This window comes from Salmo trutta, chromosome 12 (genome assembly GCF_901001165.1).
Source record: "Salmo trutta chromosome 12, fSalTru1.1, whole genome shotgun sequence".
NCBI classification, from domain to species: domain Eukaryota; kingdom Metazoa; phylum Chordata; class Actinopteri; order Salmoniformes; family Salmonidae; genus Salmo; species Salmo trutta.
In genome coordinates, this window is record NC_042968.1 from 51,944,469 (window position 1) to 51,949,906 (window position 5,438).

Here is a 5,438-nt window from a genome sequence, read left to right on the forward strand (position 1 = left end):
TTTTAAAGGCTTATTAACCAAAAATATACTAGCACATATGATTCTTAATCTGCCTTTTGTCGATTTCAAACATAAGAGAGCTGAACAACAGTGCATAATTAGAACTACTTTAAATTGCCATGCATCAAACAACTGCTGTGTTGGCTGTCCCTAGATCAAATAGGCTGTACATGACGATTGTGACATAGGCCAACACTCAGTGGTGTAAAGTATTTAAGTAAAAATACTTGAATGTATGACTTAAGTAGTCCTGTGTGGCTCAGTTGGTAGAGCATGGTGTTTGCAACGCCAGGGTTGTGGGTTCGATTCCCATGGGGGACCAGTACGGAATAAAAAAATTAAAAATAAAAATAAATGTATGAAATGTATTCACTGGCTTGTGGCGGCCAAGCGTTCATAGCGACGTCGCTTTTTGATCCTTCGATGTCGGCTCTTCCTATCATTGTGAAGCAGAATTCACCAAGCGTTGGATGGTTCACCCACTAATAGGGAACGTGAGCTGGGTTTAGACCGTCGTGAGACAGGTTAGTTTTACCCTACTTATCTCTGGATAAGAGGGTCTGCTAAATGACTAAAATGTAAATGTAAGTAGTTTTTTTGGGTATCTGTACTTTACTTGACTATTTATATTTTTAGCAACTTTTACTTTTACTTCACTACATTCCTAAAGAAAATGATGTACTTTTTCTTCATACATTTTCCCTGACACCCAAAAGTACTTGTTACATTTTGAATGCTTATCAGGACAGGAAAATTGTCTAATTCACACACTTATCAAAAGAACAACCCTGGTCGTCCCTACAGCCTCTGATCTGGTGGACTCAATAAGCACATGCTTCGTTTGTAAATTATGTTTGAGTGTTGGGGCATGCCCCTGGCTATCGTTAAATAAAATGATTTGCTCTCTGGTTTGCTTTATATAAGGGATAAAACTTGTATAGTTTTCCTTTTGATACTTAAGTATATTTTAGGAATTACATGTGCTTTTCACACTTAAGTATATTTAAAACCAAATACTTTTAGGCTTTTACTCAAGTAGTATTTTACTGGGGGACTTTCACTTTTACTTGAGTCATTTTGGTGTATTTACCTTTAAGTATGAAAATTGGTAACTTTTTCCACCACTGCCTACACTCACTTGGTTACGGGTGAGTATCCTTTATTTTCTTATTCTCGTGTTTAAATTATTTTCCCTCAATTGAACCTTTGTTTTATTGTGCCAATAAAAATAAAGACATTTCATTCTATAGCTTAATCCAAACATTTATGCAGACCAATTACCAGTTCATAAACTAACTCAGGTTTAGCTCTATGAAGAGTCAATAATTTGTATTGGGCGACACCTTGTGGATTTATCTCACAAGTGCTCCTCCTAATACAGTAATCCAATGACATGTCAAATACTATGCCAGCTCAATCACATAATCAAACTAACACTTCAAATAATAACAGTCCATTCTCATTTTCATTCATCCAAATAGAAGTTCAATGGTCTGAGAGAATCAAACTACATTTTAAATATTTCTTCTTTCCAAAGCATATAAATAATACACAAATGTTTAAGCATATAGAAACAATAACTCATCGCACATGCATGTTTGTAGCCTCTTATCATCTTCTTGTCATGATATGGTTGGTATACTTCCCACGCTACTCCATGCATTTGATGTTGCTTTATCATTCCCAAGTATCTCCCACTGGCTCTGGGCTTCTGCATCTATCCCATCACTCAAATTTACAGGTAACTGTCAAAATACAGGAAACACAGAGTAAATGAGGGATACAAGGTATATTGAAAGCAGGTGCTTCCACACAGATGTGGTTCCTGAGATAATTAAGCAATTAATATCCCATCATGCTTAGGGTCATGTTTAAAAATGCCCAGTTGCCCATTATTTTGGCTGCTATGGTTAAAATAAGAGATTTCGGTGACTTTGAAAGAGGGGTCTGAAAGGAGCATAGGGGCTGTAAAGGGTGTGTGTCTCAGTCACCAGATCTCAACCCAATAGAACGGCTACTGAGACAGCGTTTTGCTAGCCTCATACGAGCCATCCTGATCTCGGCAGGTTTACTATCTGTTTCGCTACATGGATATAATCTGGCCACGACCAGACTCAAACCGTTTGAGACCCTCCCTTCCGTCCACCGTATGGCCAGACCAATCAGCATCCTCTGATAATCTGTAGGGGTGGTTAAGTTGTTGTTGACAACGAAAATCAAAAATCATAACAACGACTGGAGGTTGCTGTTAACCGCTGCTGTAGCAGTATCATGTCAGAACTGAAGGGCATATTGAAAGAACAGCAAATAACTGCATTGAAGGCTTTTCTCGGGGGAGAAGATGTTTTTCGTTCTTCTCCCGAATGGGTTTGCCAAGCACTTGATTTACCAACTAGTTCCACTAGTAGTCAAGAAAATGGGACGGACCAAGTACCCAATTCTCATTGTTGTGTTAACGTGGGTCGCTTTAACGGAGGTTCACATCACATACAAATGGTCAGTATAACTACATCATTTGATATCAAACTAGTCCATGCTATGTTGAACATTAATTGGACTCCTAGCTAGCAGCATGTATCTGACCTCAAAGACAATATGCCTTGCTCTAACCTAACATTACAATGTTACGGACAGTATGGAAAGTATGATGACTTCTGTTTGCAAGTCCATAACTATTGTTATACTTTCTAATCTAGACTCTGATATTGCATCATTTTCTTTCAACCAGGGGAGAGGTCACAAAAGGGGAGCGAGCCATCAAAGAGCTTTGCAGAGTTGGGAAAACTCTGATCCATAGCCAAAGAGAGTGAGTAAACATTGTCACCGAATAAAACCAGTGTCAATTCATGTCCTGGGCCCATATTCGTAAAGTGTCTTAGAGTGTTGATCAAGGATCATGTCCCACCTCTTTGTAACTTCCTAAATATGGGCCCTTATAATTTTCACTTCCTTCTCAACCCTACCCTGTAGCGCTGAAATTTAAGAGCAAGCCTAACTCGCTGATTTCTCATCATTTAACAGGACAATATCTCTATGTCATGCTGGGTTGAGAGTTTCTAGGTCTGTGTGAGGGGCATGAAGGAACACAGTTATGTGCATTTTGACATGAAACGTGTTAGCTAAGATAATGGATAAAAGAAATGGTCTATGCTTTGCACATACACCAGTAAAATATTTTGTTACATCTGGAAACACAGCAGTGTGTAATATTTCCAAAAACATCCAATATGATACAGGTTTTCCTTTGAGAACTTTCCCAAACTTTAGGCTATAATAATGGCTATTATTACTAATGTATTGGTGCATGTATTTGTCTTTCAGGTACACCTGTGTTGGCACTGACAACATCCGTGCCTACGTTGTCAACAACATCCAGTATTCCGATTGCAACATACAATTTTAGCTGAAGACTTTCTTGGTCTATAGTAATTAGTTAGTTAACCTCTCTAGTACATGTGGGACGAACTCGTCCCACCTACGTAACAGCCACTGAAATCCAGTGGCGCGATTTTTGAATCGTTAGAAATGCTATAACTTCAATTTCTCAAACATATGACTATTTCACAGCTATTTAAAGACAAGAATCTCGTTAATCTAACCCCACTGTCCGATTTCAAAAAGGCTTTACAACAAAAGCAAAACATTAGATTATGTTAGCAGAGTACCCAGCCAGAAATAATCACACAGCCATTTTTCAAGCTAGCATATCATGTCACATAAACCCAAACCACAGCTAAATGCAGCACTAACCTTTTATAATCTTCATCAGATGACACACCTAGGACATTGTGTTATACAATACATGCATGTCTGTTCAATCAAGTTCATATTTATATCAAAAACCAGCTTTTTACATTAGCATGTGACGTTCAGAAAAAGCATAACCACCGCAAACTTCCGGTGAATTTACTAACAGTTTGCTAAATTACTCACGATAAACGTTCACAAAAAGCATAACAATTATTTTAAGAATTATAGATACATTACCCCTCTATGCACTCGATATGTCCGATTTTAAAATAGCTTTTCGGATGAAGCACATTTTGCAATAATGTAAGTACATAGCCCGGCGTTACAGGGCTAGCTATTTAGATACCCACCCAGTTCAGCCTCCACCAAAATCACATTTCCTATAAGAAAAATGTTCTTACCTTGCTTGTTCTTCATCAGAATACACTGCCAGGACTTCTACTTCAATAACAAATGTTGGTTTGGTCCCAAATAATCCATCGTTATGTTCCAACAGCGACGTTTTGTTCGTGAGTTCTAGAATGCTTTTTCGCGGTGTCGCGCATGGCGCATTGGCGTGTCAAAAATGTCTAAATATTCCATTACCGTACTTCGAAGCATGTCAACCGCTGTTTAAAACCAATTTTTATGCCATTTATGTCATAGAGAAGTGTTAATATTCCGACCGGGAGTATGCATTGAGCCTAAACAGCCGAATAAAATTTCTCCTCAGAAGCGACTCATGCACGCGCATCATTGAAAGGTCCTCCGAGCATCCACTTACAAAAGGCGATAATATATTTCAACCTGAGGTTCCCTCGTAAACCTTCAGTTATTTCGCGGGCTCTGAGAGCCTATTGGAGCCCTGGGAATTGTCACGTTACAGCTAAGATCCTTACTTTTCAATAAAAAGAGGTAAGACGCACGACTCCTTGTCAGACAGGGTACTTCCTGCTTGAAGCCTTGTCAGGTTTTTGCCTGCCATAGGAGTTCTGTTATACTCACAGACACCATTCAAACAGTTTTAGAAAATTCAGAGTGTTTTCTATCCAAACCTGAACAATAATATGCATATTCTAGCTTCTGAGTTGGTGTAGGAGGCCGTTAAAAATGGGAACATATTTTTTCCAAAATTCTCAATACTGCCCCCTATACCAAACAGGTTAAATGACAGCTGAGAAATAAGACTGTTATTGTTTGTGTTGTTACTTGTCCAAACGTACCAGATTAAAACTCATAATTTTTGCTCAATACGGTTGGTGGTGTTTCAACTGTTATCATTATGGATTTTTTCAAATTATGAATTAATCGAGAGGTATAAATTAAAGTTTGCTTTTAACTTTGTTACAGTAGACAACAGAACAATGATGCATGTAAAGTTATACAGATAAAGTTGTACTGATAAATACAAAACTTAAATACAAATACAGATCAATAAGTTCCATTTACAGTGACAACAGTTGATTTGGCCTACCTCTGCTCCTTAACTCCCAATCACTGTCTACCTCAGGGGTTGGCAACCGTTTTTGTGTGGAGTGCCAATTTACCCTAACATTTCTAACGATCTGCCAGTTATGATTTTCATATGTGCCACTTGTGTCTATTGAATATCTAATTGCCCACAAACGTAAGAATTCCATATCTTGCTAAACAGCACCAAGGGCTTGATCTTGGAACACAGATTCTCTTGGTGAATGATGCAATTAAGT

General features: G+C 38.2%; 1 long non-coding RNA gene across 1 annotated transcript; it reads left to right on the forward strand.

Moving 5' to 3' along the window:
• The first annotated feature begins 1,997 nt into the window (after positions 1-1,997).
• On the forward strand, positions 1,998-4,980 carry LOC115203771 (uncharacterized). The gene is made up of 4 exons (XR_003880248.1): positions 1,998-2,496; positions 2,729-2,806; positions 3,322-3,436; positions 4,892-4,980. It is a non-coding gene; the product is annotated as an uncharacterized LOC115203771 (long non-coding RNA).
• Positions 4,981-5,438: the final 458 nt, after the last annotated feature.